The sequence below is a fragment of the Ornithorhynchus anatinus genome, chromosome 4 (genome assembly GCF_004115215.2).
Source record: "Ornithorhynchus anatinus isolate Pmale09 chromosome 4, mOrnAna1.pri.v4, whole genome shotgun sequence".
NCBI classification, from domain to species: Eukaryota; Metazoa; Chordata; class Mammalia; order Monotremata; family Ornithorhynchidae; genus Ornithorhynchus; species Ornithorhynchus anatinus.
The window spans coordinates 113,379,326-113,404,738 of NC_041731.1; the positions used below are offsets into that span (position 1 = coordinate 113,379,326).

General features: G+C 43.6%; 1 protein-coding gene across 3 annotated transcripts in view; it reads right to left on the reverse strand.

Moving 5' to 3' along the window:
* Nucleotides 1-25,413, reverse strand: part of LOC103170225 (serine/threonine-protein kinase TNNI3K) — a 340,681-nt gene that overhangs the window by 24,159 nt on the left and 291,109 nt on the right. The gene's annotated exons all lie outside the window — the stretch shown is intronic.

A 25,413-nucleotide genomic window follows, 5' to 3' on the forward strand; every position in this document is an offset into this window, starting at 1 on the left:
ATCATTTAAGATGATATGGTTAGCAGTCACACAGAGTGCCTTCTGGCAGGTATATCCTAAAATCATCCTTTAGACTGTGATCCCATTTTGGGGCAGGGACTGTCTCTATCTGTTGCCGAATTGTACATTCCACGCACTTAGTACAGTGCTCCGCACACAGTAAGTGCTCGATAAATAGGATTGAATGAATGAGTGAATGAATCCTTAATCTCTTGACCTGAACAAAGTTTATGAATGTATCTATGATTCATCCCTTCAGTAGTATCAATTGAATACCTAAGGTGTACAGAGCATTGCAGTTGGGCCTTGGAAAGATACATGGAAGTAGAAATGAGACCCTGTAGGGGAACAGGGAAAGTGCTCCGAAGCAGAAAATTTGAATCACATTCTCTTGTGAAATCCTTCCTTAGACTTTTAATTTGGAATCTGCCAGAAATTATCCAGGCTTCTGGAAATTAGAGATGGATTTGAGGAGAAGTGGGTGACAGTGAATGCAGCATTAAGGGTACGTATTGAGCAAGGGCAGCTAAAATAGGAAATTGGCAGGATATATATGCTAATGCCGAATGGCTAGGAGTCATTTGCCATTTGGCCTCCTATAGACATCTGTGAAATGGAATTATCTTGGCTATCTTTTTGAGAATTGAAGTTTACCACAAACCATTTGGCCCATATAAAGTGCTACGTAAGTGAACTAAATGGTCTCTTCCAAAGATCACAATAATTTGCCTGAGAGGGGCTCTGTAAGGTATAAAGTATTTTTATGATCAATAACGATACCTTGAATTTTGTACAGAGCTATTTATTTTTCTATAGTGCTTTCACCTTGCTTATCTCATTTTATCTCATTTTATCCTCATAACATCCTTGAGAATTAGAGGAAGGCGGGTACTATTATTCCCATTCTACACATGAGGAGACTGGGACTCAGAGAGGAGCACTGATTTTTCCAAGATCACATGACAGGCCAAGGGGCAGAGCCAGGACTAGAATGTTGATTTTCATTCTTTCAAGCCCTACACCTATGGATAGTCAGTCAGTCAGCCAGTCAGTCAATCAGTCACACTTATTGAGCTCTTATTTGTGCAAAGCTCTATATTAAGCATTTGGGAGAGTACAGTATGACAATATGAGACAGATTCCCTCCCCTCAATGAGCTTACATTCTAGAGGATAATCAATAATTTGCCTTGGACCTCTTGGACTGGTTTTTTCATTTGGAAGGCTTGTTGGTACATGACAGATGTCATAGAAAGATTGGTTGAGAAGTGGATTTTAAGAGGAGAAGTGTGGCCAAGTGGATAGACCATGGACCTGGGGGTCAGAAGGACCTGGGTTCTAATATCAATTCCACCACTTGTCTACAGTGTGATCTTGGGCAAGTCACTTCCCTTCACTCTGCCTCAGTTACCTCACCTATATTCTTTTTTTATTATTATTATTATTCTCTGTGTCTGTTACCTAGTTGGTAAATGAAGAATAAAGACTGAGTCCCATGGGAGATTTGGGCAGTGTCCAGCCTGATTTGCTTGTATATACGCCAGTGCTTTCTATCACTTGGTAAGCACTTAACAAATACCATAAAAATAAAATAAATCAGTCTTATGTGAAAAACACCAAGAATTGAGGCTAGCTTGTACCACACCCTGGAAGGCTGCATAGTCCAGTATTGACTTCTCCCTTGTCACCTCATGGAAAACCAATTCTTCTTGCTCACTGTTCCAGTTCATGGACAGCATGCCTTTCCCGAGCCATATTACTGTGTATTTGAAACTTAGGGAGTGAAGCATAGTCTATACCTATTCACATGCCGCTTCCTTGGTCTTTGAAGGAACTCTGGCTATATTCGATGAGCCAGACTGAGATGATAAAGCAAACCGGATAGAGTCTTCCCTTCGGTTCAGACAAAGATCCCTTGGCAACTTTATCCACCTGGCAAGTGGCATTTTGGTGTGGAGCCACATTGGGCTAGGTCCTGAGGACTCCACTAGCCATTCCAGGGATGGCACCAGGAATCCCTCACATAAACTCTTCCTCCCTCTCACATCCATAGTGATTCTAGGAGCAACAGTCCTCTATCCCAGTAGGGACAATAAGCCTATGAATAACTTGGCTAGGCTCCAAATGGAGAGATGACATTAATATAACTTAGACATTGTCATTGAGACTCTTCACACTTGCATGGTACTCAATCAGAAAGGCATCTTTGATACCTGAAGGCTAACTCATTCATTCATTCAATCGTATTTATTTAGTGCTTACTATGTGCAAAGCAGTGTACTAAGTGCTTGGTAGAGTATAACAATAAACAGACACTTTCCCTGCCCACAGTGAACTTACATTCTAGAGGGGGAAACAGGTAAACATAAATAAATAAATAACAGATATGTATGTAAGTGTTATGGGGTGAGAGGGGTGGGGGGGATAAATAAAGGGAGCAAGTCAAGGCTCCATGGGATGTCAGTCATTAGTCCCCAAGGTCTATTTATTAGGTACTGAGCACTGATCTTGGCCTTGAATTTGGAGAAACAGCATAGTCTTATAGACAGTGCACATGCCTGGGAGTCAGAGGACCTTGGGTTCTAAACCCAGCTCTGCCACTTGTCTGCTTTGTGACTTTGGGCAGGCCATTCCAGTTCTCTGCCTCAGTTACCCTCATCTGTAAAGTGGGGATTTAGACTGTGAACCCCATGTGGGACATGTACTGCATCCCACCTGATCATCTTGTATCTACTCCAGCACTTAGTACAGTACCTGGCACAGAGTAAGTGCTTAATAAATACCACTAATCAATCAATCAATCAATCAATCAATCAATCAATAGTGGTTGCTAAGCCCTTGTGTGTAAATTACGGTATTAAATGCTTGGGAGAGTACAAGAGAATTTAGAAGACATCATCAATGTCCACAAGTATCTTGCAATCTAGTAGGGATGATTGACACTAATATACATATATATATATATATATATATATATGGAGAGAGAAAGAGAGAGAGAGAGAGAAGTAATAGAGTCAGTGGCTTCTTCTTTGAGAACAAAAAACAACTACATTTATCCAGCATAAAACACTAGAAGTCCTGCTTCAAATGTTGGTGTCTATCTTACTGACGTTTCAGGTGATGCAGCTACCTGTTGGTGAATTGTTCTAGGGTGCAAAGCCTTCAATGCACAGCAAGACAAAAACTGTGAATGCTAATATAATAAACCTTTTCTTCAAGTGAAGCGTTTCCTCCCCAAGATAATCTTTTGGACTCAGAGTCCACCTGTCTTCAGTCAAGCTGATTGTCTGACAAATTATCAACATTTTTTTAGGCTTTATCTGCATTCTTCAAGCCCATCAAATGGACCAAAATGCTTTTGAATGGCTTCCGGTATTTCAGTTAGAATATATCTATTACTTTATATCTTACACTCACTCGAGTGTGAGAATAAACAAGGACTACTGGCTTAAAATGCTCCATTAAGTCTGCATTTGACTACTGGGCTTCCAAAAGGAAGTCTTTCCATCTATCTTCAGTGAATTTGCTTACGCAAACCTTGAAAAAGCCTTTGAATGGAAAAAAACAGTTGTTCTCTTGCTTCTGGTATATTAACACCCTTTTAAAGGAAAGGCAGAAGCTATATTACTATATTACTAAAGAGAACTTTAATTTACTTAATTAGTAATTGGGGATATTTTTACTCTATAATCTATAGAATAACAAAGGTCTCTTAGTACCAGACGCATTTGAATTTCACTGATGCATTTGTGGTTTCAGGATTCTTTAAAGGATATCCTAATATATGCTTTCAGGTCTCCTTTTTGTGTAACTATGACAGGATAATAGAATTAGATTTGCTGAATTTCACTAAACTGTAAAGTAATGTGTCATCAGCTTCACTTACTCTTCAAAAAAATATTTCTCTCTGGTAATGCTCATCAATCTAGCTTTTCAACCCTTAAGCAGGAAACTATGAAACAAAAAAGAATGACTCAATCAGTTACACACCTGACAGGATGTTAAACATTTAACACTCCTACATTAAAACACCAGCTGCCTGTGGTAAAGTGTAGGTTTCCTTAGGTTTTATGAATAATAATAATAATGATGTTTCAAATTGGGGTGCAGTAATAATATGGCTGATTTGGTTTATGAAATGGGCCAGATTTATCTTTCTGTAAAACCAAAGACTATGAAGAAGCTCCTCCTGGACCAGTCAATGGTCCACATGGTGTTTCTTCTCAGAGAGTGGCAACAGGATTCTTGGAAAAACCATATAAAATTTATCCTTTGATATTCATCTCCTCATTTTGTGATATGCAATCTGAGGTTCCTACCTTTCCCTCTTCTTGCTTATTGATCGTGGACACTGTCCACACTGTCCATACAGTGTATGTATAGTGTATGTGTGGACACTGTACTTAGCATTTCGGAGAGTACAGTAGTGATAAAAGACACAATCCCTGTGACCTGGGGCAAGTCACTTAACTTCTCTGTGTCTCAGTTACCTCATCTGTACAATGGGGATTAAGATTATGAGTCCCACGAGGGATAACCTGATTACCTTGTATCTCCCCCGTCGTTGAACAGAGCTTGGCACATAGTAAGCACTTAACAAATGCCATCATTACTATTATTATTATTTCTATCATATTATTCTCTTCCACAGTGCTTGGCACACAGTAGTCAACAAATCATGGCTCATTGGAAAGAGCACGGGCTTTGGAGTCAGAGGTCATGAGTTCGAATCCCAGCTCTGCCACGTGTCAGCTGTGTGACTGTGGGCAAGTCACTTAACTTCTCTGTGCCTCAGTTACCTCATCTGTAAAATGGGGATTAAGACTGTGAGCCCCACGTGGGACAACCAGATTCCCCTGTGTCTACCCCAGCGCTTAGAACAGTGCTCTGCACATAGTAAGCGCTTAACAAATACCAACATTATTAACAAATGCCAGTGACTGATTGATCGAGTTATCATAACTGTGGGGTTTTATTTGACTATAATGCCTTCCTCTGCAAAATCTTCCAGATTTCTCTGGCCCTCATCTCTTATCACAGCCCAGACCTGATGGTTGTTAGCCCAGCCTATAACAATAACTACTGACTGGGCCTTCTCATCTATAGCTTTACTCCAAACAAATAATTTCTTAGTCAAGAGTCTCTTAGACTATATCATATCCCTCCTTAAAACTTCAAAAAAGTGCTCCCGAAGACAATCTGAGCCACCTGGGACTCCTATAGGCTTCCGTTTTGAAATAGAAGTAGTATGCAAAAAGCCCCTGACCAGGTATAATTTGATACAGGCTTCATATTCCCAAATTTCCATGTTAAATTACAAGGCCTCCATCAGTAGCTATGCTTTTCCTTGAGTTGCCAGACCAGTGAAAATAACAGGCTATTTCAAAATAGAAATCATTTCACAGTCATCTTGGTGACCTCATGGTTTGTTATCTGTTAGAAGTCAGTAGTAATAAACAGATAACCATGTTTATATGCAGTTTTTCTGCAGGGATTTTATGTTTTCAATCATTTCACTTATTTTGGGAACACATATTTCAGTTTGGTAATGTCTTATTTCAAAAAAAAACATGGACACTTGCATATTGAAAACAAATGAACATTCTTTGTTAAATTGGAAAAAGGATTAGGATAAAATGACTGCATTTAGAATCTCTGTTATGTGAATATCTCATTTTTCCTCCTCCAATAACATCTATTACTTAAGATGAAGAAAACAGAAACAGAGAACAAACCTGAGTCACAGGACTTGTTTTGTTCTCTGTTTTTAATTTACATTTCTAGTTATATAGCTGTCGATTTAGGCCAACCAGGCAACCAACAAACCCAGAAACCCCTCAAAATTCCAAATTTTATTCCAAGTGGAATCCTAATTGAAAGTGTGCAACACTGCAGAGTGTGACAAGCTAGGGGAATAATGGTTACAGTTAGGTCTCCTAACTGTGTCTTGTGGAGCAGAGTTAAATGGACCATGACACTGATGTGGACTGTAACCTAGGGTCAGAGTGATTAGCTACTGACTGAATCTACTGTCCTTTCCCCAGGGCTTAGTACAGTGCTCTGCACCCTGTAGGCGCTCAATGAATACAATTAATTGCAGTGCTTCTCCTAAATATTTAGCTGGAATTTGGGGGACACTGACAATTAAAACGTTTTGGTTTAACATGGAACAGATGCTTGGGAAGTAGTGCAGTCATCTTTAATCATCAGTGGTATTTACTGAGCACTTATTCTATGCAAAACACTATACTAAGTGCTTGGGAGAGTACGATACACAGAATTGACAGATACTATTCTCCTCCTATGTCCCACTCAGTATGTTTATGCTGAGAAGCAGCACAGCCTAGTGGTTAAAGCCTGGGTCTTGGAGTCAGAAGGTCATGGGTTCTAATCCCCGCTCTGCCACTTGTCAGCTGTGTGATCTTGGGCAAGTCACTTTGCTTCTCTGTGCCTCAGTTACCTCATCTGTAAAATAGGGATTAAAACTGTGAGCCCTATGTGGGACAACCTAATTACCTTGTTTCCACCCCTGTGCTTAGAACAGTGCTTGGCACATAGTAAGTGCTTAACAAATTCTGCTGAGACCTCACCTCCTCCAAGAGGCCTTCCCAGACTGAGCTTCCCCTTTCCCTCTGCTCTTCCCCCTTCCTCCCTTCACCTCCCCTCAGCTAAGCCCCCTTTTCCTCTCTCCTCCCCCTCTCCCTTCCCCTCCCCTCAGCACTGTGCTCATTTGTATATATTTTTATTACCCTATTTATTTTGTTAATGAGGTGTACATCCCCTTGATTCTATTTATCATAATTATGTTGCCTTGTTTTTGTCCTTCTGTCTCCCCCGATTAGACTGTGAGCCCGTCATCGGGCAGGGATTGTCTCTATCTGTTGCTGAATCGTACATTCCAAGTGCTTAGTAGAGTGCTCTGCACATAGTAAGCGCTCAATAAGTACTATTGAATGAATGAATGAATAGTAGGAAATCCGGGAAGTTTGTTAGGTAGGAGCTGGGTGATTCGTTGATTGCCTAGCTTAAGCTAAACAGTCCTCAGTAAACAACTGCCACCACTTTCCCGGGCTTCCATCTTCAGCTTGGCATCCACTGCTGTGAGGGGCAGGCTCTGCAATTGACATGGCAGGAATGGCTCCAATCCTGAGGTGACCCCTTGTCGGGTTCCTCCTCGAGCTCTGAAGGTGGGGGAGCATTGAGCTGAGAGGGTAAGGGCTTCTCCTCTCCTCCTGCTACTGAGGGCTTTCACATCATTGAGGAAAACCAGCCCTGCCCCGCCCTCGTGCCCGATGGAATTGGAAAGTCCAGCGGTAAGCACCACAGTGAGATTGATTATCTCAGAAGAATCATGGCTCAACTGTGGTTCTGCCTCTGAGGGTGTCTTTCCCTCATGCCTCTCTGAGATGGTTGAGAAAACCTCTCCTCACTTCAATACTTACAAATCTGGCCTGTAAGATCCTCTCTCTCCTTTCTAGCTCAACAGCTAACATCAATAAATCAATCAGTTGTATTTATTGAGTGCTTACAATGTGCAAGTACTGTACTAAGCACTGGGGAGAGTACAAATCTGAGTCTTGCCAAATCCATCAGCCTCTACTCCATCCTAATCCTAAATAGTCTCTTTGTGGCCTGTGACACTGTCTATCACCCCCTTCTCCTGGAAATATTACCCAACCTCGGCTTCACGGTCACTATCCTCTCCTGGTTCTCTTCCTATCTCTCTGGCCACTCATTCTCATTCTCTTTCATGGACTCCTCGTCATCCCATCCATTAACTCTGGGGGTCCTTCAAGGTTCAGTTCTGGATCCCCTTTAATTCTCCATCCTACACCCATTCCCTTGGAGAACTCATTCATTCTCATGGCTTCCACTATCACCTCTCAGTGAAAGATTCCCAAATCTTCATCTCCAGCTGATCTCTCTCCCTCTCTACAGTCTAGCATTTCCTCCTGCCTTCAAGACATCTCTACTTGTATATCTTCTCTTCACCTCAAACGTAACCTGTCCAAAACATAACTCATCTTCCCACCAAAATCCTTTCCTCCCTCTGACTTTCCCATCTCTTTAGGCAGAACCACCAACTTCCCCGGCCCACAAGCTCTTAACATTAGAGTTATCCTCAACTCATTTCTCTCATTCAATATCCACCTATTCAATCTGTCAACAACTCCTGTCAGATCAACCTTCCCATCACTAAAATGCACCCTATAGTCTCCATCCAAATTGTTACCACATTGATCCAAGCACTATTCCACCTTGATTATTGAATCAGCCTCCTTGCTGACCACCTTGCCTCCTGTCTCTCCCTACTCCAGTCCGTTCTTTACACTGTTGCCAGGATCATTTCTCTATAAAACATGTATTTCATGTTTCCCCATTCCTCAAGAACCTCCAGTGGTTCCCATCCACCTCTGCATCAACAAGAAAGTCCTTACCATGGACTTTAAAGCACTCAGTCCCCTTGCTCCCTCCTACCTCAACTTGCTGGTCTCCTATTACAACTAAGCCCACACAGTCTGCTTATGTAATGCCAACCTACTCACTGTACCTCGACCTCATCTATCACACCACTGACTTCTCACCCATATCTTCCCTCTAGTCTGGAGCACCCTCCCTCTTCATATCTCATAGACAATTACTCTCCTTAACTTCAAAGCCTTATTGAAGGCACATCTCTCCCAAGAATCCTTCCCTGAATAAGCCCTCATTTCCTTTTCACCCTCTCCCTTCTGCATCGCTCTGATTTGCTCCCTTTATTCACCTGCCCACTCAGCCCCATAGCATTTACATACATATGTACAATTAATTTATATCAATGTCTGTCTCCCCATTTAGACTATAAGTTTATAGCAGACAGGGAATGTGTCTACTACAGTGTTACATTGTACTCTCCGAAGAGCTGAGTACAGTGGTCTGCACAGAGTAAGTGCTTAATAAATACGATTGATTGATTGACTGATACCATGTAACAGAGTTCTAGACATGTTTCATGACCACAACAAGCTTTCAGTCTAGAGGACGAGATAGACATTAATATAAATTAATCAATTATGGCTATGCACATAAGTGCTGGGGGGCTGAGGGGTAAATAAAGGGTGCAAATCCAAACTGCCAGGAAAACGTAGAAAGAAATGGGAGAAGAGGAAACAAGGGCCTAGTTGGGGAAGGCCTCTTGGAGGAGATGTGCCTTCAATAAGGCTTTGAAGATAAGAAGTTCTGTTTCGGCCATGTGAAATTTGAGGTGACAGCAGACATCCAAGAAAAGATGTCTTGAAGGCAGGAGGAAATGCAAGACTGCAGAGAAGGAGAGAGATCAGGGCTGGAGATATGGATTTGGGAATCATCTGCATAGAGATAGTAGCGGAAGCCATGGAAGTAAATGAGTCCTCCAAGAGAGTGGGTGTAGATGTAGAATAGAAGGGGATCTGGAACTGAACCTTGAGGGACTCCCACAGTTAGGGAGTAGGAGGCAGAGGAAGAGACTGACAAAGAAACTAAGAATGAATGGTCAGAGAGATAGGAAGGGAACCAGGGGCGGTGATTGTCAGTGGAACCGAGGTTGGATAATGTTTCCAGGATAAGGGGGTTATCGACAGTGTCAAAAGTAGCTGTGAGGTGTGGGCGGTGAGGATGAATAGAGACCCATTCTTTACTACAGCCAGTGACTTTTGATGAGGCCAGGCTTAGAATTTATACTTGATTAATATTTAATGTTATACTTTATTAATAATGATAACATCATTGATAATGATACTAATACTTTATTAGGGAAAAGCAGTCAGGCACACACACACAGACACTCACATATGTGAGGACTAGCACTAGAAAATGATCAAACAGCACCAAAGAAAATAGCTGAAGCCTTCTGGAATTCTTCTTTCATTTACTTGATTTCATCATCGACCTTCCTTAGCTTTCTTTGCTACTAGTGCCCCTCCATCAAAGATATGGCTAAAAACCTTCCATCTCACTGGCTCTTCCAGACAATAAGAAAGATGGGATGCAAAAACACTCCTTTAAAGAGATGCCTCCGGCCCAAGCCCTAGATGCAAGTGGGAGGATATTGATCTTTAAGAATGTACTTAGGCTGCATGAAAGTTGGGAAAGGTGAAAAGCAGTAGCAAATCGACCAGGAATTAAGTCTGTTAAACTGGAATTTGCCTCTCTGCTATGATGCTTCAGAAAACCATTTGGAAATCATTGCTCTTGCATCTGAATCATTACAGGACTCCACAATCCACTTCATATTACTGTAACATGGCAACAGTTGCCATGCAAGAGAGACTCAGGAAGCACAACACAGGAGTCTAGAGACTAGAGGGGAACAATGCATTGACTGCTAAGCCTGTTTAACTTCATGCATCATGCCACAAAGACAGATTTCACTAGACTAACTGTTCCTCTTGTTCCTCAGCATCAAACAGAAACTCCTTTACCACTGGCTTTAAAACACTCAATCACCTTGCCCCCTCCTACATTATCTCGCTGATTTCCTACTACAACCCAGGCCACACACTCCCCTCTCTCTCCCATCCTGCATCTGGCCTGGAATACATTCCCTCTTCATATCCAATAATTCTTCTCCCCCACCTTCACCATCCTTTTGAAGGCCCATCCCCTCCAAGAGGCCTCCTTCAAATAAGCCCTCATTTCTTCTTCCCCCACATCCACTTCATCACCCTTATACTTAGATTTGCACTGTTAATTCACCTACCCTTCAGCCCTTCAGCACTTATGTACATGTCTGTTGTTCATTTATGTTAATGTCTGTCTCCCCTTCTTGTCTATAAGCTTGTTGTGGGCAGGAAACATGTCTACTAGCTTTGCTATATTGTACTCTCCCAAGTGCTTAGTACGGTGCTCTGCACACAGTAAGCGCTCAATAAATACAATTGACGGATCGAGTGGCTGATCTTGTGTCCTTCTGCTGGACCATGGCATGAGACTGGTTATGTCTGGTAGAACCTAGAGAGAAAAAATTGCTTCTTGGAAAGGAGTAACAAAGAAGAATAGATGGGGACTTCAGCCTCAGCCCCTCTGTCTACATAAAGGGGAGAACAGGCCCTGGACGTAGGCAAAACATAATCAATCTGTGGTATTTGCTGAGTCCTTTCAATGAGCAAAGTGCTGTACTACATGCTTCCCTGATTAATACCAGCCCAAAAGCTGGCAACTGTTGAAAACCTAATCGACAAATTCAGCACATCATCTTCAAGCTTGTGAGAGTATAGTGTCAACTTGGTATTAGATTTCTTTCCAAATTAAAGCTTTAACTCACTGTAATATTGTTCAAACTTCTCTTTCTTTACATCTGGACCCCATACAAATGTCATACTCAACTCCTTGAATCACTATCAGCATCATTTATGGGTTATACTCAACATCAGATAGCAAAACAGAATCACAGAGCAGTGATCTAGAGTGATGTCAGTTTGCTAGCACGGAAGTTATGATTGGTTCAACCCAGCAGGATACCCAAATCACTGCTCTATAGTAAGCTGATATTAGGAAATCAAAAGCAAGGAGGGCAGAGGATGTGGAAGAGCAAATTCTCAGACAATGTTGGATCTCAGCTGGAAACTGGGAGTCAGTTGCTTTGGTTAGACCAGCTTAGTATTCTGTTCTCAAGAAAGAACACCCTTTTTGAGGAGAACCTTCCTAAAGATTGTGGGACAAGGAGGCCAAAGCCAAAATGACTCCAGGTGTTGGGAACATCAAACATGACCGCACAACAAGAGACAACTTTGTAGGGTGCACTATGTGGCTGGGACTGTGGGCCCCTCGTTAATTTTTCAGTATCACACACACTCAGAGGTGAATTCCAGCATCAGGGGAGTTTTCTTGAAGGACAATGAAGGACAACTCTGCCTATAATACATGTGTTAAATATATGTATATATTTATATATACATATATATAATGTCTATAGTATGCACAGTTAGTTGTACATTCAATTATTTATGCTGATTTCATTAGCTGTAAATATTGTAACCTCCTTCTAGCTTTTAGGCTCCTTTTGGGCAGGGAAAATGTCTACCAACTTTGTTATATTATATACACAGTAAGCACTCAATAAATACAATTAATTGATTAATCCACCTTCCCTGTTAAGAGTATTAACTCCCAGTGGTCAGAAATGGTGACTCTTGATTCTGTTTTCCTTTCTCAAGAGTTTAGAATGTAAACTGTCATCACTGAAGCCTGAGGACAGGAATCTTCTAACTCTACTGTCCTCTCCTAAGCACTTTCATTCATTCAATAGTATTTATTGAGCGCTTACTATGTGCAGAGCACTGTACTAAGCGCTTGGAATGAACAAGTCGGCAACAGATACAGACAGTCCCTGCCGTGTGATGGGCTTACAGTCTTAGTACAGTGCTCTGACTTAATAAACACTCAATAAATATTTTTGTTTGATTTGTTGATTAGATAGTGCATTACACTCCATGGGATTTTAGTGAAATACTATTACTGCTAATCCTACCTGGTAAGGAGAGCAAGCCCATCTCCATACCGGCATTGGGATTTGCCCATTCTCAAGAATCTGAGCCTTGACCAGGGCTTTCCCTGTTGGAAGCTGAAGAGTCGATAATTGTCCAAGATTTTTCTGCACTTCCAGGAATGAAATACGCATAAACCTTCTGTCATTAGTCAGTCAAGCTATTAGTTGTCTCAATATGTCATTTCATTTCACTGAAAAGTGCAGAACCTGTCACAATTTATTTCTTGGTTTGCCTCAGGGTGACTGTTTCCTCGCTCCTTTTATGTGAATGAGATTTAGTTAATTAGTAACACAAAGAGTTAGAGGAAAGAAAAACACTCTACCTTGCCCTTTGGGTTATAACGAAATCCATTTCTGTGTGCTAACAAGCTTGGATGAAGGATCATGGGGAAGGCTAAATTACAGGATCACAATCACTGCAGTGATAGCTGCTTCTCATTCTCTCCCTGGAGTGCCAGTGCTGTAACCTAAATGTGTCACTCTCTCTCTCCTCTCATGTAAATCTCTGAGAGCCTCTCGTAAATTCTTGTCCGGTTGTGACAGTCTAAGGGACGCAGGGTGAGTTCTCACTGAGTTGTACGTTTTACCTCAGATCTTTTTTCTGCGGTGAGCTAGCTTCACCGTGTAAATTCCTTTCTTTAACATTTACACTAGCGATGGGGCTTTCCCAGTCACGTGGAGTCGCATGAGGCACTGAAGGGGGAGAGACTTTAATCTTGTTTGGATGTGATCTCTTTCAGTCTACCCGATTCCCTTAGCTCCCTTGTGATGGACTGTTTTCTTGGCATCTAAAGGTGGTCGGAGTAGCCGATGGAGGGCCTTGCCTGGTCTTCTTGACCAGATAACTGTAGATGGTGCTGGAGAGTAAAGAATAAGCCGCAGAGAGCGATTTGACAGTGCCTTCAGGAGCTCAGCCTGCTCCAAGCAGCTTGGAAAGAGAGAGTTCTGGGGTTGTTCTGGGACCCAGGCAGGGCATATTTCAGCACAGCCTATTTCATATTCAATAGGCTTTCATGATATGAACAGCGCAGTTCAGCGATCAGTTCAGAACTTTCCTTTTTTTCCACGTTTCTCCTCATTTCTTTCCTTGTCTTAATGTTCCCTTTTCCAGGGTATAAAGCACCTGGGGGCTGGGGTGATAGATGCTCTGTAAATCTGAAAAGGAGTGGTTGTCTGCATGTATTTTTTATGTCATTTACCTGGAAACAGTTTCCATTCCTTTCAGGTTTGGGACATTAAGGCTGTGTAACACTGAAAGGCAGGATGAAAAGAGCCCTTCAATATCGTTGCATCCAAACTGCCTTATGAATGGAGGTGCCTGATCCTCCCTTGGCGATTTGGGAAAGGGGGATTGATGGTCACTCATCGGTCTTGGTAGCAATCACTGAATATCTGAACGATGCTCCTCAACCCCAAGAGCAAAATCTCCGAACTCCCCAGGAGGGCGTCACCTGAATGAAGCCACAGGGTAAGGGCCAGGAATAGTACTGTAAAACGTACTTATTCAACCCCCAGAGAGAAGCCCAGGAGCCAGGATCTGGGACTAAATGGAGAAGCAGCGTGGCTTAGTGGAAAGAGCATGGGCTAGGGAATCAGAGGACGTGGGTTCTAATTCTACTCTGCCACTTGTCTGCTGTGTGACCTTGGGCCAGCCACTTTACTTCTCTGAGCCTCAGTTAACTCATCTGTAAAATGGGCTTAAGACTGGGAGTCCCATGTGGGACAACCTGGTTACCTGGTATCTACCTCAGCACTTAGAACAGTGCTTGGCACACAGTAAGCACTTAACAAATACCAAAATTATTATTATTAATGGGATCTAGGCTTGCCAGGTGCAAATCTTTAAGGCACATCTCCTCCAAGAGGTCTTCCCTGAATAAGTGCTCATTATCTTTTCTCCCACTCCCTTCTGCTTCTCCCTTATTTGCTCCCTTTATCCACCCCCACCTCAGCCCCACAGCATTTATATTCACATCCATAATTTATTTATTTATATTAATTTCTGTTCCCCTCTCTAGACTGTAAGCTTGTTGTTGGACAATAATGTGTCTATTATATTGTGATATTGCACTTTCCCAAGCGCTTAGTACAATGCTCTGCACACAGTGAATACTAAATAAATGTGATTGATTAGTTGACTGATTGACAGGGTACTGCGTGACACCTTGAGGGACATTCGGGCAACTGGGGATGTTGCACTTCCCAGCAGGAAATATTGATTCTGGCTGCTATTTCATTAGTTTCTGAAGGTGGGGATGGTTTTCAGGAGTTAGGAGAGTGCTTTAAGCTTGACTTTTTTTTGAAGATAAAAGAAGAGAAAGGAAAAGACAGATCCTAATCCTGCTGTCAAATTTAGAGTGGAATTAACTCCAACTGTGGCTCAAAGAGTCTCTTTCCTCCCCAATCCTCCAGGGGACAGCAGGCCTTTGGGACTTCTGAATAGTGGCTGGTCCTTTTGGGCCATTGTGCCACTGCAGTGTTGTCCTGGAGAGACAGCCTCACTGCTCAGGACTGCACTTTGCCACCACAATAGTCAGTTTTCAACGTGCTTATTGGGTGGGCATTCACGTGGTTGCTTTGCAAGTGCTGAGAAGTAACAATATGAAACCAAGATAAATCAAGAAATCGATAGCAGCCTCTTCAGGTTACAGGACTCCATTAGAGATATCATTAAAATGGATGACCAATTGGCCAATTCTCAGTTCCCTCATCTATAAAATGGGAATTGAGACTGTGAGCCCTATGTGAGACAAGGACTGTGTCCATCCTGATTGTCATATATCTACCCCTGTGCTTAGAACAGTGGCTGACACATAGAAAATGCTTAATAAATATTACAAGTATTACAGCCAGCCTGCTTCCACTCCAGTATGGATAAGGCACCTCTATTTTATTATTTTTTTCAGTACCCATCTTCCCTCTGCCTAGGCTTTTGTAAGCCACTGAATCTCAGGAGTCAGAGGAGTTACCTGTGTTCAGTGGGATCTGGAAGGGATACCCAATGGTTCTGGATGAAGTGGGGATGTCAAGGGGACATCTGGAAAAACACTACAGGTTCAGATGGCCTAGGGTGCATTTTTGCAGAATGGCACCCTAGAGGTCACTGAATTTGCATTTGATTATGTGACAGGTGTGTTCTATGTGATGTCACATGCATCAACTTGTCTGGAATTCTTGAGGGCCAAAGGTAGATACCCTAATGCAGAGAGCAGAGAAGGTAATGCCATCAGGAGTCTGTTTCTAGATCCTCAGGAAGAGAGAGTCCCTAGGTGGCACTGGAACCCGAGCAGATCATATGTCTGACTTGAGCGAAAAATCCAAGATTTCAGCAATTTCAGCTCTTAAAATATAACTAAAATGAAAATAAAAACCCATTCCTGTCATGAAGAGTTATTAGCACAGTGGACCTTATGATTGTGGTGTGGTGTAAGAAGGTGAATATTAGATGACTAACTCTATGTGTGGGTTGGTGGTGTTGTGGCTAGCTAGGCCCTGTTAAAGAAAAGCTGTTCAAGAGACTTCTGTCCATAGGTTTTCACGCTCTCTGGGGTTCTGAGGACTTGGAGTGGTCCGGGGATGGTGTCACTAAATACATAGTGGTGTTTTGCCTGCTCTATCAGCCTCCATTCATAGGGCTAGTAACTCACTTGTCTGTCTCCATGAATCCAAATCTGACTGGTTCTAATTCTGTATTTAGGAAGTGGGTGTCCAACACCCTAGGTGGCCCCTAGCAGGGAGAGGGAGCAGATATTGAAACACAAGAGGATGAGCTTTCTGCCATCTGTATTTCCCTGGAGTTGAGGTCTGGAACAATTGCATAGCCCCACTCCTAATAATGAGTTCTAGGGCTAATGTTCGTGCTACTTCCTGCATTCCATGCTTTGCCTGCTTTTGTCTTAGGGAAGCCCTGTAAGAGGAGGTTACTCTCTCCCACTCAGATGGATCAACCTATCCATTGTATTTATTGAGCGCTTACTATGGGCAGACCACTGTGCTAAGCATTCGGGAAAGCACAATACAACAAAATTAGCCATACGTTTCCTGCCCACAACGATCTTACAGTCTAGAGAACTGGTCAAACTGATTTCATCAGATTGATTAAATTCAGTAAGGCTGCATCATATCCTACAATTAGATGGGATCTAATCCCGGCTCCGTAACTTGTCATCTGTGTGACTTTGGGCAAGTCTATGAACTTCTCTGTGCCTCAGTTACCTCATCTGTAAAATGGGTATTAAGGCTGTGAGCCCCACATGGGACAGCCTGATTACCTTGTACCTCCCCCAGTACTTAGAATAATGCTTGGCACATAGTAAGCACTTAACAAATACCATTATTATTATTAACAATTACACAGCCAAGTACATAGTCATTGTGGAGGGGAGGGTGGATAGGAGACATGAGGACTTAATCAGGGAAGGCTTCTTGGAGGAGATGTGATTTTAGGAGGGCTTTGATGCTTTTTCAAATTCATATCAGCAGCTTTCCCTGTTCCAGTTAAGTGAAATGTCCCCAGAACAGCTCTTTCTATGTCTACCTGCACCTGAGATTTGATGGCAGAGGGAGGAGGAAAAAGTAAAAAGAAACTTCAGGGTTTGACTCCTCACTTTATCTCCTTTAAATTGGATGTGGTAAAATGTTTGCTGAAAAGTCCCTTGGCAGCCCCAGCTTTTGGGGTAAATTGGCCAACCATTTTCATAAGGTATATCTGTAAAAACCACTGGAGGACTCAGTCTGCTCTCAGTTCATGACTCATTGTTAGCTCATTGTGGGCACTGACCATGTCTACCAACTCTATTCTAGTGTACTCCCCCTAGAGCTTAGAATAGTGTTCTGTATGGAAAAGCACTCAATAAATGTAATTGATGATGATGATGATGATGATGATTGTATTTGTTAAGTGCTTCCTACCTGTCATTGACTGTTCTAAGCACTGAGGTAGGTACAAGTTATCTGGTAGGACATGGTCCCCGTCCCACATAGGGCTCACAGTTTAAGTGATCAATGGTCTTCTCCAGCATACCTAGATCAAAACATGGTAGCTTCTGTTTTCCGTTGCTTTCCTAGGATGGTGTGCGAGGGATGGTGCCGGAGGTGCCCGTGGGATTATTTTTGAACCAGCTGGAGAGGAGGCTGTGGAATGCCTCTCTGACAATCTCTAGAATAGAATCTCTAGCACTGGGGAGGATATAAGCAAATAGGGTTGGACATAGTCCCTGTCCCATGTGGGGCTAATGTTCTCAAACCCCATTTTACAGATGAGGCACAGAGAAGTAAAGTGACCTGGCCAAGGCCAAACAGCAGTAAGTGGCAGAGCTGGGATTAGGACCCATGACCTCTGACTCCCCAGCCCGGGCTTTTTCTACTGAGCCAAGATACAACCCCTGCCCTTAGGGAGCTCACAGCTTAGATGGAAGGCAGACATTAAAATTGACTGCAGGTAGAAGAACAAGCAGAACATAAGGATATGGACATAACTAATGCACAGCTTGGAGTGCAGGGAATATCAAAGTCCTTAATGGGTACAGACTCAAGTGCTTAGGTGACACAGATTGGAGGGCAAATAGGGTGGGCTAATGAGAAGTTAGCCAGTTAAGGCCTTTTGGAGGTGACATGATTTTTTGGTAAGACTTTGAAGATGGTGAGAGTGGTATCAGATATGCAGTGGAGCAGTTACAGGATGGAGGGAAGATGTACACAAATGGTCAGCAGCAACACAGGTGCGATTGAGGTACAGTGAGTAGGTTGGAATTAGAGGGACGGAGTGTGTGGTTTGGGTTGTAGTAGGAGATAGCAGGATCAGAAAGGAGAAGGGGAGATGATTGAGCACTTTAGAGCCAATGGTAAATAATTTCTGTTTGATGCAGAGTTGGACAGGAAACCAACTAATGGAGATTCTTGAGGGGTGAGGAAATGTGGATTGAACATTTCTTTAGAAAAGTTATCCTGGCAGCAGAGTGAAATCTGGACTGGAGTGGGGAGAGACAGGAAGCAAGAAGATCAGGAGCAAGGCGGACACAATAGCCAAGGTGGGCTTGGAAAAGTATTTGGATTGCCTAATAGTGGTTTGGATAGAAGGAAAAGGGGATTTTAGTGAAGTAGCAAAGTCTTGAAGGTAGGAGGAAATACGAGACTGCAGAGAAGGAGAGAGGTTGGGGCTAGAGAAGTATATTTGGGAATCATCCATGTGGATGACTTTAAAGTGTGGGGGTGAAAGAGTTCTTCAGGGATGTTGGTGTGGTGAAAGAGTTCTTCAGGGAAGTTGGTGTAAATGGAGACTAGAACTGATTCCCACAGTCAGGGGGTGGAAGGCAGAGGAGGAGCTGGTGAAAGCAACTAACAAGGAGCAGCCAAAAGGTCAGAGGAGAAACAGGAGAGAAAAGTGTCAGTGAAGTCACGGCAAGATGGTGTTTCCAAGATAAGGGGGTGGTCACAGTGTTAGAAGCAGCTGAGAGGTCTAGGAGGATTAGGATAGACTATATATCATTGAATCTGGCAAGAAGAAGGTTGTTAGCAATTTTAGAGAAGTGAAGGAAAGGGAAGCAGTGTGGCTTAGTGGTTGAAGCATGGGCCTGGGAGTCAGAAGGACCTGGCTTCTAATCCCAGCTCTACTATGTGTCTGCTGTGTGACCTCAGTCAAGTCATTTCACTTTTCTGTGCCTCAGTTACCTCACCTGTAAAATGCGTATAAGATCACGAGCCCTCTGCAGGACAGGGACAGTGTCCAACCTGATTACTTGTCTAAAACTGAGCTACTTATCTTCCCTCACAAACCCTGTCCTCTCCCTGACTTCTCTGTCACTGTGGACGGCACGACCATCCTGCCTATCTCACAGGCCCGCAACCTCGGTGTCATCTTAGCCTCTGCTCTCTCATTCACCCCACACATCCAATCCGTCACCAAAACCTGCTGGTCTTACCTTTACAATATTGTCAAGATCCACCCTTTCCTCTCCATCCAAACGACTATCGTGCTGGTTCAAGCTCTCATAATATCCCTACTAGGTTATTGTGTCAGCCTCCTCTCGGATCTCCCTTCCTCCTGTCTCTCCCCACTCCAGTCTATTCTTCATTCCGCTGCCCAGATCATCTTCCTACAGAAATGCTCTGGGCATGTCACTCCCCTCCTCAAAAACCTCCACTGGTTGCCTTTCAACATCCACACAAAACAAAAACTCCTCACTCTTGGCTTCAAAGCTCTCCATCACCTTGCCCCCTCCTACCTCACCTCCCTTCTCTCTTTCTACTGCCCACCCCGTATACTCTGCTCCTCTGCCACTCACCTCCTCAATGTCTCCTGTTCACGCCTATCCCACGTCGACCCCGACCCACGTCCTACCACTGTACTGGAATGCCCTTGCTTCTCAAGTCTGCCAAACTAACTCCCTTCCCCTCTTCAAAGCCCTATTGAGAGCTCACCTCCTCCAAGAGACCTTCCCAGACTGAGCCCCCCCCCCCGTTTCCCTCTCCTCCCCTTCTTCTCCCCCCACCCTCTTCTCTTCCCCTTCCCCTCCCCGCAACACTGTGCTCATTTGTAATTGTCATTTATTACCCTATTTATTTTGTTAATGAGATATACATCCCCTTGATTCTATTTATCTTGATTATGTCTTGTGTTTGTTTTGTTCTGTTTTGCTTTGCTGTCTGTCTCCCCAGTTTAGACTGTGAGCCAGGAATTGTCTCTCTTGCCGTATTGTACATTACAAGTGCTTAGTTCAGTGCTCTGCACATAGTAAGAGCTCAATAAATACTATTGAATGAATGAATTAATTACTTTGTATCTTTCCCAGTACTTATATCCTTGCCTGGAATATAGTAAGAGCTTAACAAATATAAGAAAAATAGAGAGCGCTGTTTCTGTGGTATGGAGAGGGCACAAGCTAGATTGCAAGTGCTCAAGGAGAAAATTGAGGAGGGAAGTGGAAGCAGCATGTGTAAACAACACGGTGGAAGAGTTTGGAAAGGAATGGTAGGAGGGAGATGGAGTGATACCTGGAGGAATTTAAGGAGTTTTTTTAAGATGGAGAATGAATAGCTGAAGATGGAAATCAAGGAGGAAAGAATGAAGAGGCAAGTATTTTAATGAAGTCCAAAAGGATGAGTTCAGAGTTACAGGCAGAAGGGGAAGATATTAAGAGGAGTTGGGAGATTTCTTCCTGTGATACCACTGGGAAGGAGGGGAGGGTTAAAGAGGCAGGAGGAGGGTGAGGCTGGAGAGGTGCAGGGAAGATTTTAGTGTAACCACACCTGTTGGTTTACCCATTGGAATAGGTAGCAAGATTATTAGGGACAAGACACGATGGAGGTCGGGGGGTGGGTGGACATGGAGGAAGGAGTTAAGAATCTGAAGCAGCTGGGACTGGTGATGGGCAACTAGTCACTAAGGATGGATAAATATTGTTGCTGATGGAAGAGATGGCAGAATTGAAACAGATGAGTATGAGTTGGAGCTCAGCCTAATGTCTGGATTTTTGCTAGAACTCTGCAGTTCAAGAGCTGAGGAAATATACTGTGCAGGTGATCCAGGACTGATGGTTAGTAGTATGAGAGCAATGGAGGGACAGAGGAGCAAAGATAGTGAGTTCAGTAGAGAGGGTGGGGTTGAAGGCATGGATTTTTATGTACAGAGAAACAGTATGATCTAGTGGTTAAAGCCCAGGCCCAGGAGTCAGAAGGACCTAGATTCCAGTCTCAGGTTTGCCACTTGTCTGCTGTGTGACCTTGAGTAAGTCACTTCACTGTGCCTCAGTTACCTCATCTGTAAAATGTGGATTAAGACTGTGAGCCCCAGGTAGACTGTGTCCAACCAGATTGCCTTATCGTAATAATAATAATAATGGTATTTGTTAAGTGTTTACTATGTGCCAGGCACTGTACTAAGCACTGAGGTAGGTACAAGCAAATCGGGTTGGGCACAGTCCCCGTACCATGTAGGGCTTACAGTCTCAATCCCCATTGGACAGATGAGGGACCTGAGGCACAGAGAAATGAAGTGACTTGCCCAAGGTCACACAGCAAAGTGGTGGAGCTGGAATTAGAATCCATGACCTTCTGACTCCAAGCCTGTGCTCTATCCACTACTCCACCCTGCTTCCCTAAAATGATGGTATTTGTTAAGCAGTTACTATGTGCCAAGCACTGTAATAAGTGCTGGGGGAGATGCAAAGTAATCAGATTGTCCCACCTGGGGCTCATAATCTTAATTCCCATTTTACAGATGAGGCAACTGAGGCAGAGCGAAGTCAAGTGACTTGCCCAAAGTCACACAGCTGACAAGTGGCAGAGTTGGACTTTGAACCACAACCTCTGACTCCCAAGCTCTTGCTCTTTCCATTGAGACACTCTGCTTCTATCTATCCCAGCACTTACAGCAGTGCTTGGCACATAGTCAGTACTTACCAAATACCACTTAAAAAAAAGAAGCCAGGTTGAATTTGGAGACCAAATGGGAATTATGACCTTGGAAAATCGGATGGTGTTGAGAGATTGGAGGTCTCTGTGGGGGGATATAAGATAGTTTTGCTGGAGAGAGGAGTATAGGAGAGAAAACAGTGACTAGAGATGATGTGATTGGGTCTAAATCAGTGAGTGGGTGAGGTGGGGTGGATGGAGAGGAGCAGGTGGCCAGTGGGGAGGAGCAAGAGGAAGTGGGCAGTACGAAGGTCATCAGGAACCTTCACACAGACATGGAAGCATCTAAGGATTAGTGAAGCATTGGAGAGAGAAAGAAGGAACGTGAGAAAATGGCTCAGAAATTGGAGGAGGTATCTGGGGTGGGGGTTGGAGGGGGAAGTGTTAGGTGATGGTGTCTAGTAAGAAGAAATGTGAAAAAGGGATCAAAATGGCTCAGAAGTTGGAGGAAATACCTGGACGGGGCGGTGGTGGGGGAGTGGAGTGTGTGGAGGGGGAGGTAGGTGAGGGTGACTAGTAATTGGAATGGATGGTAGAGGCAGATGGAGGGAGCTTCAAAGGAAGAAAAATAAAGGGAGAAGGGAGGTGGAATGGTACCAAAATGGCATTGTTGGACAAAAAAGAAGCCAGCTCCCCTTTCCCACTGAGTCCTGGGGAGTAGGAGAAAATGAGATCCCCTCTAGAGAGAGTGGTAGGGGAGACATTGTCATCTGGGGAGAGCCAGATTTCAGCAATGGTGAGGAGGAGCACTGATAGGGTCCGGATCTGGTCAAGGAAAAGAGGAAGCTTTCCTATGATGGAGTGGGAGTTCCACAGGCTGCACTTGACTGAGGCTGTGGGGTGGGGGAGTGGGGAGAAGAGTGCGAAGGGCAGTGCCAGGGGAAGACTTGGATGGGCGTGGGCAGATGGGCTCTGGTGCCAGGTGAGGGGAAAGTGGGGCAGCGTTGGGAGACGAGGACAGGGTTGGGGTGATTAGAGGAAGCAGATTGAGGGGTTATGGTAAGGTTCTAATAAAACTAAAAGCTGCATGGGGCAAGGGGTGTCTGATTATGAATGAGGTGGGACAACTTCATTCCCCTGTATCTACCCCAGTTCTTAGAACAGTGCTCAGCACATAGTAAGCGCTTAACAAATACCAACATTATTATTATATTATTATTATGTGACTTCTAGCCTCCTCTTCAGCTCATTTTTGTCCTGGTTTTGTTTTTTCATCTCTGTTTTGTCACCATCATCTTCATTTGGTGTTTTGCCATCATCACTGAGGAGTCTAAATGGGACTGGGGAATATTATTTTTGACCCAGTGTCTTTGGGCGGTCTAAACACCTGATGCTGAATCCTATGTAGACAAGGGGAATGCCCTCCTAACCTTATACACTAGCTGCATGAGCATCCCCTCACCTAGCTGCTGGGTGTGTCGCATTCCTCCTGGCCAGTTTTATTGCCCTGCACTTGTATCTAGCACTTCTCCCCAGGAAGACTCTATGGTCAGTCAAGATCGAGAGCCTCAGGAACATGCTCACAAAGTGAAAAGATTGGAGCAAATCTGAAAATTCCTCTTTTAGTCATAATGATAATAATAATAATTATAAAATTTGTAAAGCACTTACTATATGGCAAGTATTGTACTAAGCACTGGGGTAATAATTGTGGAATTTGTTAAGCACTTATTATGTACCAGGCACTGTCCTAAGGGCTGGGGTAAATTCAAGGTAATTGGGTTGGACGCAGTCCCTGTCCTACATAGGGCACATAGTCTTCATCTCCATCTTACAGATGAGGTAATTGAGGCACGGAGGAGTTAAGTGACTTGCCCAAGTTTACACAGCAGATCAGTGGTGGATCTGGAATTAGAGCTCAGGTCCTTCTGAGTCCCAGGCCTGTGCCCTACCTACTAGATCTTGCTGCTTCTTGAGAAAACAATTGGGGTGTATGTTAAACACTGTGTGTCAGGCACTGTTCTAAGCACTAGGATAGATATGAGCAAATTGGGCCGGACACTGTCCCTGTCCACATAAGGGCTCACAATCTTAATCTCCATTTTACAGATGAGGTAAGTGAGGCACAGAGAAATTAAGTGACTTGTCCAAGGTCACACAGCAGACACATGGTAGAGCAGGGATTCGAAGCCAGATCCTTTTGACTCCCAGGCCCATGTTCTATCTACATACAAGATCGTCATGTCTCACATGGGACTCACAGTGTAAGTGGGAGGGAAAACAGGTATCGAATTCCTAGTTTGCAGATGAGGAAACCGAGTCACGGAGAAATGAAGTGATTTGCCCAAGGTCACACAGTAGAACAAGTGCTGGATACAGGATTAGAACCCAGGTCCTCTCACAACTCCAGGCCCATGGTCTTTACACTAGACCGCAAAGGAAAATTCAACAAACACTTACATTGCTATAGGAAGTATGGTTTCAGGATATTTACTCCATGAATCAACCACAACAGCAGCACCAGCAGTAGAAATAAAATAAAATAATTATGGTATTTGTTAAGCTCTTACTATGTGCCGAGCACTGTTCTAAGTGCTGGGGTAGATACAAGGTAACCAGGTTGCCCCATGCGGGGTTCACATTCTTAATCCCCATTTTACAGAGGAGGTAACAAGCACAGACAGGTTAAGTGGCTTTCCCAAGGTAACACAGCAGACAAGTGGCAGAGGTGGGATTAGAACCCATGTCCCCTGACTCCCAAGCCTGTGATCTTGCCACTAAGACACCCTGCTTTTGAGTAGTGGGAGTAGTAGTAATTATTGAGTACCCAGTAGGTGTGATACAGTACTTGGGAAAGTTCAACACAGAACAGCCCCACAGCACTTAAGCACAGATCTGTAATTTATTAATTTATATTAATGTCTGTCTCCCCCTCTAGACTGTAAGCCCTTTTTGGTGAAGAAAAGTGTCCGTTACGGTGTCGTGTTATACTCTCTCAAGTACTTAGCACAGTGCTCCGCAGCCTGTGAGCAATCAATAGGAGGTATGGTTTCAGGATATTTACTCCATGAATCAACCACAACAGCAGCAGCAGCAGTAGTAGTAATAAAATAATGATTATATTTGTTAAGCACTTACTATGTGCCAAGCACTGTTCTAAGCCCTGGGGTAGATACAAGGTAATCAGGTTGTCCCACGTGGGGCTCACAGACAATCCCCATTTTACAGATGAGGTAACTGAGGCACAGAGAAGTGAAGCGACTTGCCCAAGGTCTCACAGCAGTCACGTGGCAGAATGAGGATTAGAACCCACATCCTCTGACTCCCAAACCGATGCTGTTGCCACTAGGCCACGCTGTACCCTGCAACTTTGACTTGAAAGTCAAAGTTTCAAGGGGATAATCTCCAGAGCACCAAAGGCCATGATTCAGACTCCCTCAAGGCCTTTGGAAAAACGTTCCCAGATGTGTATCCCTCTCCTAATTATCCTCTTAGGCAACCATCTGTTCAGGAAGTAAGGGGCGGGTGGCGGAGGTGGGGAAGGCTAGACTAGAAGTT